This window comes from Taudactylus pleione, unplaced genomic scaffold, assembly GCF_031769625.1.
Source record: "Taudactylus pleione unplaced genomic scaffold, aTauple2 ptg000248l, whole genome shotgun sequence".
Lineage (NCBI taxonomy): Eukaryota > Metazoa > Chordata > Amphibia > Anura > Myobatrachidae > Taudactylus > Taudactylus pleione.
The window spans coordinates 4,569,725-4,583,042 of record NW_028284650.1 but is presented as its reverse complement, the minus strand read 5'-3'; the positions used below and the strand labels follow the sequence as shown (position 1 = coordinate 4,583,042).

General features: G+C 35.8%; 22 non-coding genes across 22 annotated transcripts; 11 read left to right on the top strand and 11 right to left on the bottom strand.

The window, feature by feature from the left end:
- Positions 1 to 206: 206 nt before the first annotated feature.
- TRNAE-UUC (transfer RNA glutamic acid (anticodon UUC)) lies at positions 207 to 278 on the bottom strand. Its single transcript has one exon. It is a non-coding gene; the product is annotated as a tRNA-Glu (tRNA).
- Positions 279 to 395: 117 nt separating this feature from the next.
- TRNAM-CAU (transfer RNA methionine (anticodon CAU)) lies at positions 396 to 468 on the top strand. Its single transcript has one exon. It is a non-coding gene; the product is annotated as a tRNA-Met (tRNA).
- Positions 469 to 1,371: 903 nt separating this feature from the next.
- TRNAE-UUC (transfer RNA glutamic acid (anticodon UUC)) lies at positions 1,372 to 1,443 on the bottom strand. Its single transcript has one exon. It is a non-coding gene; the product is annotated as a tRNA-Glu (tRNA).
- Positions 1,444 to 1,560: 117 nt separating this feature from the next.
- TRNAM-CAU (transfer RNA methionine (anticodon CAU)) lies at positions 1,561 to 1,633 on the top strand. Its single transcript has one exon. It is a non-coding gene; the product is annotated as a tRNA-Met (tRNA).
- Positions 1,634 to 2,886: 1,253 nt separating this feature from the next.
- On the bottom strand, positions 2,887 to 2,958 carry TRNAE-UUC (transfer RNA glutamic acid (anticodon UUC)). Its single transcript has one exon. It is a non-coding gene; the product is annotated as a tRNA-Glu (tRNA).
- Positions 2,959 to 3,075: 117 nt separating this feature from the next.
- On the top strand, positions 3,076 to 3,148 carry TRNAM-CAU (transfer RNA methionine (anticodon CAU)). The gene has a single exon. It is a non-coding gene; the product is annotated as a tRNA-Met (tRNA).
- Positions 3,149 to 4,051: 903 nt separating this feature from the next.
- Positions 4,052 to 4,123, bottom strand: TRNAE-UUC (transfer RNA glutamic acid (anticodon UUC)). The gene has a single exon. It is a non-coding gene; the product is annotated as a tRNA-Glu (tRNA).
- A 117-nt stretch (positions 4,124 to 4,240) lies between these two features.
- Positions 4,241 to 4,313, top strand: TRNAM-CAU (transfer RNA methionine (anticodon CAU)). Its single transcript has one exon. It is a non-coding gene; the product is annotated as a tRNA-Met (tRNA).
- Positions 4,314 to 5,216: 903 nt separating this feature from the next.
- On the bottom strand, positions 5,217 to 5,288 carry TRNAE-UUC (transfer RNA glutamic acid (anticodon UUC)). The gene has a single exon. It is a non-coding gene; the product is annotated as a tRNA-Glu (tRNA).
- Positions 5,289 to 5,405: 117 nt separating this feature from the next.
- On the top strand, positions 5,406 to 5,478 carry TRNAM-CAU (transfer RNA methionine (anticodon CAU)). The gene has a single exon. It is a non-coding gene; the product is annotated as a tRNA-Met (tRNA).
- A 903-nt stretch (positions 5,479 to 6,381) lies between these two features.
- On the bottom strand, positions 6,382 to 6,453 carry TRNAE-UUC (transfer RNA glutamic acid (anticodon UUC)). The gene has a single exon. It is a non-coding gene; the product is annotated as a tRNA-Glu (tRNA).
- A 117-nt stretch (positions 6,454 to 6,570) lies between these two features.
- TRNAM-CAU (transfer RNA methionine (anticodon CAU)) lies at positions 6,571 to 6,643 on the top strand. The gene has a single exon. It is a non-coding gene; the product is annotated as a tRNA-Met (tRNA).
- Positions 6,644 to 7,546: 903 nt separating this feature from the next.
- Positions 7,547 to 7,618, bottom strand: TRNAE-UUC (transfer RNA glutamic acid (anticodon UUC)). Its single transcript has one exon. It is a non-coding gene; the product is annotated as a tRNA-Glu (tRNA).
- A 117-nt stretch (positions 7,619 to 7,735) lies between these two features.
- On the top strand, positions 7,736 to 7,808 carry TRNAM-CAU (transfer RNA methionine (anticodon CAU)). Its single transcript has one exon. It is a non-coding gene; the product is annotated as a tRNA-Met (tRNA).
- Positions 7,809 to 8,711: 903 nt separating this feature from the next.
- Positions 8,712 to 8,783, bottom strand: TRNAE-UUC (transfer RNA glutamic acid (anticodon UUC)). Its single transcript has one exon. It is a non-coding gene; the product is annotated as a tRNA-Glu (tRNA).
- Positions 8,784 to 8,900: 117 nt separating this feature from the next.
- TRNAM-CAU (transfer RNA methionine (anticodon CAU)) lies at positions 8,901 to 8,973 on the top strand. Its single transcript has one exon. It is a non-coding gene; the product is annotated as a tRNA-Met (tRNA).
- A 903-nt stretch (positions 8,974 to 9,876) lies between these two features.
- Positions 9,877 to 9,948, bottom strand: TRNAE-UUC (transfer RNA glutamic acid (anticodon UUC)). Its single transcript has one exon. It is a non-coding gene; the product is annotated as a tRNA-Glu (tRNA).
- A 117-nt stretch (positions 9,949 to 10,065) lies between these two features.
- TRNAM-CAU (transfer RNA methionine (anticodon CAU)) lies at positions 10,066 to 10,138 on the top strand. Its single transcript has one exon. It is a non-coding gene; the product is annotated as a tRNA-Met (tRNA).
- A 1,253-nt stretch (positions 10,139 to 11,391) lies between these two features.
- TRNAE-UUC (transfer RNA glutamic acid (anticodon UUC)) lies at positions 11,392 to 11,463 on the bottom strand. The gene has a single exon. It is a non-coding gene; the product is annotated as a tRNA-Glu (tRNA).
- Positions 11,464 to 11,580: 117 nt separating this feature from the next.
- On the top strand, positions 11,581 to 11,653 carry TRNAM-CAU (transfer RNA methionine (anticodon CAU)). The gene has a single exon. It is a non-coding gene; the product is annotated as a tRNA-Met (tRNA).
- A 903-nt stretch (positions 11,654 to 12,556) lies between these two features.
- On the bottom strand, positions 12,557 to 12,628 carry TRNAE-UUC (transfer RNA glutamic acid (anticodon UUC)). Its single transcript has one exon. It is a non-coding gene; the product is annotated as a tRNA-Glu (tRNA).
- Positions 12,629 to 12,745: 117 nt separating this feature from the next.
- On the top strand, positions 12,746 to 12,818 carry TRNAM-CAU (transfer RNA methionine (anticodon CAU)). The gene has a single exon. It is a non-coding gene; the product is annotated as a tRNA-Met (tRNA).
- Positions 12,819 to 13,318: the final 500 nt, after the last annotated feature.

Sequence of the window (13,318 nt, the reverse complement as noted above, 5' to 3'; positions counted from 1 at the left end):
AAGATTCAGGACATCTTAAATTTTACCTGTCTTCAGTTAAAGACAAATGATAATGGCATAAATATTGTCATAACTGGAAGAAGCAACACACATGTGCAATTGGGACCACATCAGGTACCAATCAGACAGAAGGAAACACTTGGCTGCAATTATTATCTTTTGGTCCTCTGTTTTTGAATCTGTCTTAAAACAGCAATAAGGTTGTATTCCCATACCGGGAGTCGAACCCGGGCCGCCTGGGTGAAAACCAGGAATCCTAACCGCTAGACCATATGGGAAGATGTCGATTGCGTCCTTCACTGTTTCATATAATATAAAAAAAAACATTTCACTGACATTATTTTGTTAAACAAAAATAATCCCACCATTTCAAAAATGAAGTAAATAAGGCAGGAGCCTTGTTAGCGCAGTAGGTAGCGCGTCAGTCTCATAATCTGAAGGTCGTGAGTTCAATCCTCACACAGGGCATTTTTATTGATGTTTGTTTTGAGAGCATGGCATTGCAATCTAAGAGATGCAGCACTTTGTCTAACAAACTTGACTGCATTCAAATTTTACCTTTCTTGTTGAGTGGAGTATTCTGCTTTTTTTTTTTCAAAATAAGCTTTCATAACTCACGTGACCACTAATAGATTTCAGACCAGCAATATCAGAAAAGATATCAAATAATTTGTCCAAGATGGACCCTATTTATATAAAATAGTTAATAGAAATCATTTTTCATGGTCATAGTCAAAACTTTGTCCTCAGAAATCTTACCGCCAATGGATTTTAGACCTTAATTAATGGCAAAGGTGTGTTCAAATCACTTATCACATTTACAACAATTTTTTATTTTGTGTTTCATGCTTTTTGCCCTGATAGAGGTACATTGCAATCTCCAAGCCTCTATTCTGTTACTTACAATATTGATAGAACATTTGGAAATTTTTCCTCTAAGAATTGGTGGAGTTTTCTGTTTCTAAGATGACATGTGCCCTCAATCTTTTGTTTATTTCTGAATGATTTCAGAGCAAGAATAGTGGGAATTGTGATAATTTATTTCTCAGAATTGGAATCAATACAGAAGAAAGTGGAGCACAAGGCATTGTTCTAGTCTTCTTTGTGATTTTATTCCCTCAGAGCTTTGCAATGCAATCAAAGAGCCACAATTCCATTTCTCACAAAGATTCAGGACATCTTAAATTTTACCTGTCTTCAGTTAAAGACAAATGATAATGGCATAAATATTGTCATAACTGGAAGAAGCAACACACATGTGCAATTGGGACCACATCAGGTACCAATCAGACAGAAGGAAACACTTGGCTGCAATTATTATCTTTTGGTCCTCTGTTTTTGAATCTGTCTTAAAACAGCAATAAGGTTGTATTCCCATACCGGGAGTCGAACCCGGGCCGCCTGGGTGAAAACCAGGAATCCTAACCGCTAGACCATATGGGAAGATGTCGATTGCGTCCTTCACTGTTTCATATAATATAAAAAAAAACATTTCACTGACATTATTTTGTTAAACAAAAATAATCCCACCATTTCAAAAATGAAGTAAATAAGGCAGGAGCCTTGTTAGCGCAGTAGGTAGCGCGTCAGTCTCATAATCTGAAGGTCGTGAGTTCAATCCTCGCACAGGGCATTTTTATTGATGTTTGTTTTGAGAGCATGGCATTGCAATCTAATGGTGCATACACACGATCAGATTTTTTCTTCAGATATGGACGATAACGATTTAAAAATCGTTCAGTCGTTCATATCTGAAGGAAAATCGTTCATATCTGACATGCCTGAACGATGGACGATCAACGATGCGCGTTCCCGTTTGTCAGATAACGATATCTGACATCTGATGGGTTTGCAGTCAGACTTGGACGATTCCATTCATTTTAATGCAGTCAAAAATCGTTCAATCGTTCAAATCGTTCAAATCGTTCAAAACTTTGGTCAAATCGTTCAAATCGTTTAGTCGTTCAGTCGTTCATCTGACAAATCTGACAAGTCTGACAAATCTGACCGTGTGTACGCTCCATAAGAGATGCAGCACTTTGTCTAACAAACTTGACTGCATTCAAATTTTACCTTTCTTGTTGAGTGGAGTATTCTGTTTTTTTTTTTTCAAAATAAGCTTTCATAACTCACGTGACCACTAATAGATTTCAGACCAGCAATATCAGAAAAGATATCAAATAATTTGTCCAAGATGGACCCTATTTATATAAAATAGTTAATAGAAATCATTTTTCATGGTCATAGTCAAAACTTTGTCCTCAGAAATCTTACCGCCAATGGATTTTAGACCTTAATTAATGGCAAAGGTGTGTTCAAATCACTTATCACATTTACAACAATTTTTTATTTTGTGTTTCATGCTTTTTGCCCTGATAGAGGTACATTGCAATCTCCAAGCCTCTATTCTGTTACTTACAATATTGATAGAACATTTGGAAATTTTTCCTCTAAGAATTGGTGGAGTTTTCTGTTTCTAAGATGACATGTGCCCTCAATCTTTTGTTTATTTCTGAATGATTTCAGAGCAAGAATAGTGGGAATTGTGATAATTTATTTCTCAGAATTGGAATCAATACAGAAGAAAGTGGAGCACAAGGCATTGTTCTAGTCTTCTTTGTGATTTTATTCCCTCAGAGCTTTGCAATGCAATCAAAGAGCCACAATTCCATTTCTCACAAAGATTCAGGACATCTTAAATTTTACCTGTCTTCAGTTAAAGACAAATGATAATGGCATAAATATTGTCATAACTGGAAGAAGCAACACACATGTGCAATTGGGACCACATCAGGTACCAATCAGACAGAAGGAAACACTTGGCTGCAATTATTATCTTTTGGTCCTCTGTTTTTGAATCTGTCTTAAAACAGAAATAGGGTTGTATTCCCATACCGGGAGTTGAACCCGGGCCGCCTGGGTGAAAACCAGGAATCCTAACCGCTAGACCATATGGGAAGATGTCGAACGCGTCCTTCACTGTTTCATATAATATAAAAAAAAACATTTCACTGACATTATTTTGTTAAACAAAAATAATCCCACCATTTCAAAAATGAAGTAAATAAGGCAGGAGCCTTGTTAGCGCAGTAGGTAGCGCGTCAGTCTCATAATCTGAAGGTCGTGAGTTCAATCCTCACACAGGGCATTTTTATTGATGTTTGTTTTGAGAGCATGGCATTGCAATCTAAGAGATGCAGCACTTTGTCTAACAAACTTGACTGCATTCAAATTTTACCTTTCTTGTTGAGTGGAGTATTCTGCTTTTTTTTTTTCAAAATAAGCTTTCATAACTCACGTGACCACTAATAGATTTCAGACCAGCAATATCAGAAAAGATATCAAATAATTTGTCCAAGATGGACCCTATTTATATAAAATAGTTAATAGAAATCATTTTTCATGGTCATAGTCAAAACTTTGTCCTCAGAAATCTTACCGCCAATGGATTTTAGACCTTAATTAATGGCAAAGGTGTGTTCAAATCACTTATCACATTTACAACAATTTTTTATTTTGTGTTTCATGCTTTTTGCCCTGATAGAGGTACATTGCAATCTCCAAGCCTCTATTCTGTTACTTACAATATTGATAGAACATTTGGAAATTTTTCCTCTAAGAATTGGTGGAGTTTTCTGTTTCTAAGATGACATGTGCCCTCAATCTTTTGTTTATTTCTGAATGATTTCAGAGCAAGAATAGTGGGAATTGTGATAATTTATTTCTCAGAATTGGAATCAATACAGAAGAAAGTGGAGCACAAGGCATTGTTCTAGTCTTCTTTGTGATTTTATTCCCTCAGAGCTTTGCAATGCAATCAAAGAGCCACAATTCCATTTCTCACAAAGATTCAGGACATCTTAAATTTTACCTGTCTTCAGTTAAAGACAAATGATAATGGCATAAATATTGTCATAACTGGAAGAAGCAACACACATGTGCAATTGGGACCACATCAGGTACCAATCAGACAGAAGGAAACACTTGGCTGCAATTATTATCTTTTGGTCCTCTGTTTTTGAATCTGTCTTAAAACAGAAATAGGGTTGTATTCCCATACCGGGAGTTGAACCCGGGCCGCCTGGGTGAAAACCAGGAATCCTAACCGCTAGACCATATGGGAAGATGTCGATTGCGTCCTTCACTGTTTCATATAATATAAAAAAAAACATTTCACTGACATTATTTTGTTAAACAAAAATAATCCCACCATTTCAAAAATGAAGTAAATAAGGCAGGAGCCTTGTTAGCGCAGTAGGTAGCGCGTCAGTCTCATAATCTGAAGGTCGTGAGTTCAATCCTCACACAGGGCATTTTTATTGATGTTTGTTTTGAGAGCATGGCATTGCAATCTAAGAGATGCAGCACTTTGTCTAACAAACTTGACTGCATTCAAATTTTACCTTTCTTGTTGAGTGGAGTATTCTGCTTTTTTTTTTTCAAAATAAGCTTTCATAACTCACGTGACCACTAATAGATTTCAGACCAGCAATATCAGAAAAGATATCAAATAATTTGTCCAAGATGGACCCTATTTATATAAAATAGTTAATAGAAATCATTTTTCATGGTCATAGTCAAAACTTTGTCCTCAGAAATCTTACCGCCAATGGATTTTAGACCTTAATTAATGGCAAAGGTGTGTTCAAATCACTTATCACATTTACAACAATTTTTTATTTTGTGTTTCATGCTTTTTGCCCTGATAGAGGTACATTGCAATCTCCAAGCCTCTATTCTGTTACTTACAATATTGATAGAACATTTGGAAATTTTTCCTCTAAGAATTGGTGGAGTTTTCTGTTTCTAAGATGACATGTGCCCTCAATCTTTTGTTTATTTCTGAATGATTTCAGAGCAAGAATAGTGGGAATTGTGATAATTTATTTCTCAGAATTGGAATCAATACAGAAGAAAGTGGAGCACAAGGCATTGTTCTAGTCTTCTTTGTGATTTTATTCCCTCAGAGCTTTGCAATGCAATCAAAGAGCCACAATTCCATTTCTCACAAAGATTCAGGACATCTTAAATTTTACCTGTCTTCAGTTAAAGACAAATGATAATGGCATAAATATTGTCATAACTGGAAGAAGCAACACACATGTGCAATTGGGACCACATCAGGTACCAATCAGACAGAAGGAAACACTTGGCTGCAATTATTATCTTTTGGTCCTCTGTTTTTGAATCTGTCTTAAAACAGAAATAGGGTTGTATTCCCATACCGGGAGTCGAACCCGGGCCGCCTGGGTGAAAACCAGGAATCCTAACCGCTAGACCATATGGGAAGATGTCGATTGCGTCCTTCACTGTTTCATATAATATAAAAAAAAACATTTCACTGACATTATTTTGTTAAACAAAAATAATCCCACCATTTCAAAAATGAAGTAAATAAGGCAGGAGCCTTGTTAGCGCAGTAGGTAGCGCGTCAGTCTCATAATCTGAAGGTCGTGAGTTCAATCCTCACACAGGGCATTTTTATTGATGTTTGTTTTGAGAGCATGGCATTGCAATCTAAGAGATGCAGCACTTTGTCTAACAAACTTGACTGCATTCAAATTTTACCTTTCTTGTTGAGTGGAGTATTCTGCTTTTTTTTTTTCAAAATAAGCTTTCATAACTCACGTGACCACTAATAGATTTCAGACCAGCAATATCAGAAAAGATATCAAATAATTTGTCCAAGATGGACCCTATTTATATAAAATAGTTAATAGAAATCATTTTTCATGGTCATAGTCAAAACTTTGTCCTCAGAAATCTTACCGCCAATGGATTTTAGACCTTAATTAATGGCAAAGGTGTGTTCAAATCACTTATCACATTTACAACAATTTTTTATTTTGTGTTTCATGCTTTTTGCCCTGATAGAGGTACATTGCAATCTCCAAGCCTCTATTCTGTTACTTACAATATTGATAGAACATTTGGAAATTTTTCCTCTAAGAATTGGTGGAGTTTTCTGTTTCTAAGATGACATGTGCCCTCAATCTTTTGTTTATTTCTGAATGATTTCAGAGCAAGAATAGTGGGAATTGTGATAATTTATTTCTCAGAATTGGAATCAATACAGAAGAAAGTGGAGCACAAGGCATTGTTCTAGTCTTCTTTGTGATTTTATTCCCTCAGAGCTTTGCAATGCAATCAAAGAGCCACAATTCCATTTCTCACAAAGATTCAGGACATCTTAAATTTTACCTGTCTTCAGTTAAAGACAAATGATAATGGCATAAATATTGTCATAACTGGAAGAAGCAACACACATGTGCAATTGGGACCACATCAGGTACCAATCAGACAGAAGGAAACACTTGGCTGCAATTATTATCTTTTGGTCCTCTGTTTTTGAATCTGTCTTAAAACAGAAATAGGGTTGTATTCCCATACCGGGAGTCGAACCCGGGCCGCCTGGGTGAAAACCAGGAATCCTAACCGCTAGACCATATGGGAAGATGTCGATTGCGTCCTTCACTGTTTCATATAATATAAAAAAAAACATTTCACTGACATTATTTTGTTAAACAAAAATAATCCCACCATTTCAAAAATGAAGTAAATAAGGCAGGAGCCTTGTTAGCGCAGTAGGTAGCGCGTCAGTCTCATAATCTGAAGGTCGTGAGTTCAATCCTCGCACAGGGCATTTTTATTGATGTTTGTTTTGAGAGCATGGCATTGCAATCTAAGAGATGCAGCACTTTGTCTAACAAACTTGACTGCATTCAAATTTTACCTTTCTTGTTGAGTGGAGTATTCTGCTTTTTTTTTTTCAAAATAAGCTTTCATAACTCACGTGACCACTAATAGATTTCAGACCAGCAATATCAGAAAAGATATCAAATAATTTGTCCAAGATGGACCCTATTTATATAAAATAGTTAATAGAAATCATTTTTCATGGTCATAGTCAAAACTTTGTCCTCAGAAATCTTACCGCCAATGGATTTTAGACCTTAATTAATGGCAAAGGTGTGTTCAAATCACTTATCACATTTACAACAATTTTTTATTTTGTGTTTCATGCTTTTTGCCCTGATAGAGGTACATTGCAATCTCCAAGCCTCTATTCTGTTACTTACAATATTGATAGAACATTTGGAAATTTTTCCTCTAAGAATTGGTGGAGTTTTCTGTTTCTAAGATGACATGTGCCCTCAATCTTTTGTTTATTTCTGAATGATTTCAGAGCAAGAATAGTGGGAATTGTGATAATTTATTTCTCAGAATTGGAATCAATACAGAAGAAAGTGGAGCACAAGGCATTGTTCTAGTCTTCTTTGTGATTTTATTCCCTCAGAGCTTTGCAATGCAATCAAAGAGCCACAATTCCATTTCTCACAAAGATTCAGGACATCTTAAATTTTACCTGTCTTCAGTTAAAGACAAATGATAATGGCATAAATATTGTCATAACTGGAAGAAGCAACACACATGTGCAATTGGGACCACATCAGGTACCAATCAGACAGAAGGAAACACTTGGCTGCAATTATTATCTTTTGGTCCTCTGTTTTTGAATCTGTCTTAAAACAGAAATAGGGTTGTATTCCCATACCGGGAGTTGAACCCGGGCCGCCTGGGTGAAAACCAGGAATCCTAACCGCTAGACCATATGGGAAGATGTCGATTGCGTCCTTCACTGTTTCATATAATATAAAAAAAAACATTTCACTGACATTATTTTGTTAAACAAAAATAATCCCACCATTTCAAAAATGAAGTAAATAAGGCAGGAGCCTTGTTAGCGCAGTAGGTAGCGCGTCAGTCTCATAATCTGAAGGTCGTGAGTTCAATCCTCACACAGGGCATTTTTATTGATGTTTGTTTTGAGAGCATGGCATTGCAATCTAAGAGATGCAGCACTTTGTCTAACAAACTTGACTGCATTCAAATTTTACCTTTCTTGTTGAGTGGAGTATTCTGCTTTTTTTTTTTCAAAATAAGCTTTCATAACTCACGTGACCACTAATAGATTTCAGACCAGCAATATCAGAAAAGATATCAAATAATTTGTCCAAGATGGACCCTATTTATATAAAATAGTTAATAGAAATCATTTTTCATGGTCATAGTCAAAACTTTGTCCTCAGAAATCTTACCGCCAATGGATTTTAGACCTTAATTAATGGCAAAGGTGTGTTCAAATCACTTATCACATTTACAACAATTTTTTATTTTGTGTTTCATGCTTTTTGCCCTGATAGAGGTACATTGCAATCTCCAAGCCTCTATTCTGTTACTTACAATATTGATAGAACATTTGGAAATTTTTCCTCTAAGAATTGGTGGAGTTTTCTGTTTCTAAGATGACATGTGCCCTCAATCTTTTGTTTATTTCTGAATGATTTCAGAGCAAGAATAGTGGGAATTGTGATAATTTATTTCTCAGAATTGGAATCAATACAGAAGAAAGTGGAGCACAAGGCATTGTTCTAGTCTTCTTTGTGATTTTATTCCCTCAGAGCTTTGCAATGCAATCAAAGAGCCACAATTCCATTTCTCACAAAGATTCAGGACATCTTAAATTTTACCTGTCTTCAGTTAAAGACAAATGATAATGGCATAAATATTGTCATAACTGGAAGAAGCAACACACATGTGCAATTGGGACCACATCAGGTACCAATCAGACAGAAGGAAACACTTGGCTGCAATTATTATCTTTTGGTCCTCTGTTTTTGAATCTGTCTTAAAACAGAAATAGGGTTGTATTCCCATACCGGGAGTCGAACCCGGGCCGCCTGGGTGAAAACCAGGAATCCTAACCGCTAGACCATATGGGAAGATGTCGATTGCGTCCTTCACTGTTTCATATAATATAAAAAAAAACATTTCACTGACATTATTTTGTTAAACAAAAATAATCCCACCATTTCAAAAATGAAGTAAATAAGGCAGGAGCCTTGTTAGCGCAGTAGGTAGCGCGTCAGTCTCATAATCTGAAGGTCGTGAGTTCAATCCTCGCACAGGGCATTTTTATTGATGTTTGTTTTGAGAGCATGGCATTGCAATCTAAGAGATGCAGCACTTTGTCTAACAAACTTGACTGCATTCAAATTTTACCTTTCTTGTTGAGTGGAGTATTCTGCTTTTTTTTTTTCAAAATAAGCTTTCATAACTCACGTGACCACTAATAGATTTCAGACCAGCAATATCAGAAAAGATATCAAATAATTTGTCCAAGATGGACCCTATTTATATAAAATAGTTAATAGAAATCATTTTTCATGGTCATAGTCAAAACTTTGTCCTCAGAAATCTTACCGCCAATGGATTTTAGACCTTAATTAATGGCAAAGGTGTGTTCAAATCACTTATCACATTTACAACAATTTTTTATTTTGTGTTTCATGCTTTTTGCCCTGATAGAGGTACATTGCAATCTCCAAGCCTCTATTCTGTTACTTACAATATTGATAGAACATTTGGAAATTTTTCCTCTAAGAATTGGTGGAGTTTTCTGTTTCTAAGATGACATGTGCCCTCAATCTTTTGTTTATTTCTGAATGATTTCAGAGCAAGAATAGTGGGAATTGTGATAATTTATTTCTCAGAATTGGAATCAATACAGAAGAAAGTGGAGCACAAGGCATTGTTCTAGTCTTCTTTGTGATTTTATTCCCTCAGAGCTTTGCAATGCAATCAAAGAGCCACAATTCCATTTCTCACAAAGATTCAGGACATCTTAAATTTTACCTGTCTTCAGTTAAAGACAAATGATAATGGCATAAATATTGTCATAACTGGAAGAAGCAACACACATGTGCAATTGGGACCACATCAGGTACCAATCAGACAGAAGGAAACACTTGGCTGCAATTATTATCTTTTGGTCCTCTGTTTTTGAATCTGTCTTAAAACAGCAATAAGGTTGTATTCCCATACCGGGAGTCGAACCCGGGCCGCCTGGGTGAAAACCAGGAATCCTAACCGCTAGACCATATGGGAAGATGTCGATTGCGTCCTTCACTGTTTCATATAATATAAAAAAAAACATTTCACTGACATTATTTTGTTAAACAAAAATAATCCCACCATTTCAAAAATGAAGTAAATAAGGCAGGAGCCTTGTTAGCGCAGTAGGTAGCGCGTCAGTCTCATAATCTGAAGGTCGTGAGTTCAATCCTCACACAGGGCATTTTTATTGATGTTTGTTTTGAGAGCATGGCATTGCAATCTAATGGTGCATACACACGATCAGATTTTTTCTTCAGATATGGACGATAACGATTTAAAAATCGTTCAGTCGTTCATATCTGAAGGAAAATCGTTCATATCTGACATGCCTGAACGATGGACGATCAACGATGCGCGTTCCCGTTTGTCAGATAACGATATCTGACATCTGATGGGTTTGCAGTCAGACTTGGACGATTCCATTCATTTTAATGCAGTCAAAAATCGTTCAATCGTTCAAATCGTTCAAATCGTTCAAAACTTTGGTCAAATCGTTCAAATCGTTTAGTCGTTCAGTCGTTCATCTGACAAATCTGACAAGTCTGACAAATCTGACCGTGTGTACGCTCCATAAGAGATGCAGCACTTTGTCTAACAAACTTGACTGCATTCAAATTTTACCTTTCTTGTTGAGTGGAGTATTCTGTTTTTTTTTTTTCAAAATAAGCTTTCATAACTCACGTGACCACTAATAGATTTCAGACCAGCAATATCAGAAAAGATATCAAATAATTTGTCCAAGATGGACCCTATTTATATAAAATAGTTAATAGAAATCATTTTTCATGGTCATAGTCAAAACTTTGTCCTCAGAAATCTTACCGCCAATGGATTTTAGACCTTAATTAATGGCAAAGGTGTGTTCAAATCACTTATCACATTTACAACAATTTTTTATTTTGTGTTTCATGCTTTTTGCCCTGATAGAGGTACATTGCAATCTCCAAGCCTCTATTCTGTTACTTACAATATTGATAGAACATTTGGAAATTTTTCCTCTAAGAATTGGTGGAGTTTTCTGTTTCTAAGATGACATGTGCCCTCAATCTTTTGTTTATTTCTGAATGATTTCAGAGCAAGAATAGTGGGAATTGTGATAATTTATTTCTCAGAATTGGAATCAATACAGAAGAAAGTGGAGCACAAGGCATTGTTCTAGTCTTCTTTGTGATTTTATTCCCTCAGAGCTTTGCAATGCAATCAAAGAGCCACAATTCCATTTCTCACAAAGATTCAGGACATCTTAAATTTTACCTGTCTTCAGTTAAAGACAAATGATAATGGCATAAATATTGTCATAACTGGAAGAAGCAACACACATGTGCAATTGGGACCACATCAGGTACCAATCAGACAGAAGGAAACACTTGGCTGCAATTATTATCTTTTGGTCCTCTGTTTTTGAATCTGTCTTAAAACAGAAATAGGGTTGTATTCCCATACCGGGAGTTGAACCCGGGCCGCCTGGGTGAAAACCAGGAATCCTAACCGCTAGACCATATGGGAAGATGTCGATTGCGTCCTTCACTGTTTCATATAATATAAAAAAAAACATTTCACTGACATTATTTTGTTAAACAAAAATAATCCCACCATTTCAAAAATGAAGTAAATAAGGCAGGAGCCTTGTTAGCGCAGTAGGTAGCGCGTCAGTCTCATAATCTGAAGGTCGTGAGTTCAATCCTCACACAGGGCATTTTTATTGATGTTTGTTTTGAGAGCATGGCATTGCAATCTAAGAGATGCAGCACTTTGTCTAACAAACTTGACTGCATTCAAATTTTACCTTTCTTGTTGAGTGGAGTATTCTGCTTTTTTTTTTTCAAAATAAGCTTTCATAACTCACGTGACCACTAATAGATTTCAGACCAGCAATATCAGAAAAGATATCAAATAATTTGTCCAAGATGGACCCTATTTATATAAAATAGTTAATAGAAATCATTTTTCATGGTCATAGTCAAAACTTTGTCCTCAGAAATCTTACCGCCAATGGATTTTAGACCTTAATTAATGGCAAAGGTGTGTTCAAATCACTTATCACATTTACAACAATTTTTTATTTTGTGTTTCATGCTTTTTGCCCTGATAGAGGTACATTGCAATCTCCAAGCCTCTATTCTGTTACTTACAATATTGATAGAACATTTGGAAATTTTTCCTCTAAGAATTGGTGGAGTTTTCTGTTTCTAAGATGACATGTGCCCTCAATCTTTTGTTTATTTCTGAATGATTTCAGAGCAAGAATAGTGGGAATTGTGATAATTTATTTCTCAGAATTGGAATCAATACAGAAGAAAGTGGAGCACAAGGCATTGTTCTAGTCTTCTTTGTGATTTTATTCCCTCAGAGCTTTGCAATGCAATCAAAGAGCCACAATTCCATTTCTCACAAAGATTCAGGACATCTTAAATTTTACCTGTCTTCAGTTAAAGACAAATGATAATGGCATAAATATTGTCATAACTGGAAGAAGCAACACACATGTGCAATTGGGACCACATCAGGTACCAATCAGACAGAAGGAAACACTTGGCTGCAATTATTATCTTTTGGTCCTCTGTTTTTGAATCTGTCTTAAAACAGAAATAGGGTTGTATTCCCATACCGGGAGTTGAACCCGGGCCGCCTGGGTGAAAACCAGGAATCCTAACCGCTAGACCATATGGGAAGATGTCGATTGCGTCCTTCACTGTTTCATATAATATAAAAAAAAACATTTCACTGACATTATTTTGTTAAACAAAAATAATCCCACCATTTCAAAAATGAAGTAAATAAGGCAGGAGCCTTGTTAGCGCAGTAGGTAGCGCGTCAGTCTCATAATCTGAAGGTCGTGAGTTCAATCCTCACACAGGGCATTTTTATTGATGTTTGTTTTGAGAGCATGGCATTGCAATCTAAGAGATGCAGCACTTTGTCTAACAAACTTGACTGCATTCAAATTTTACCTTTCTTGTTGAGTGGAGTATTCTGCTTTTTTTTTTTCAAAATAAGCTTTCATAACTCACGTGACCACTAATAGATTTCAGACCAGCAATATCAGAAAAGATATCAAATAATTTGTCCAAGATGGACCCTATTTATATAAAATAGTTAATAGAAATCATTTTTCATGGTCATAGTCAAAACTTTGTCCTCAGAAATCTTACCGCCAATGGATTTTAGACCTTAATTAATGGCAAAGGTGTGTTCAAATCACTTATCACATTTACAACAATTTTTTATTTTGTGTTTCATGCTTTTTGCCCTGATAGAGGTACATTGCAATCTCCAAGCCTCTATTCTGTTACTTACAATATTGATAGAACATTTGGAAATTTTTCCTCTAAGAATTGGTGGAGTTTTCTGTTTCTAAGAT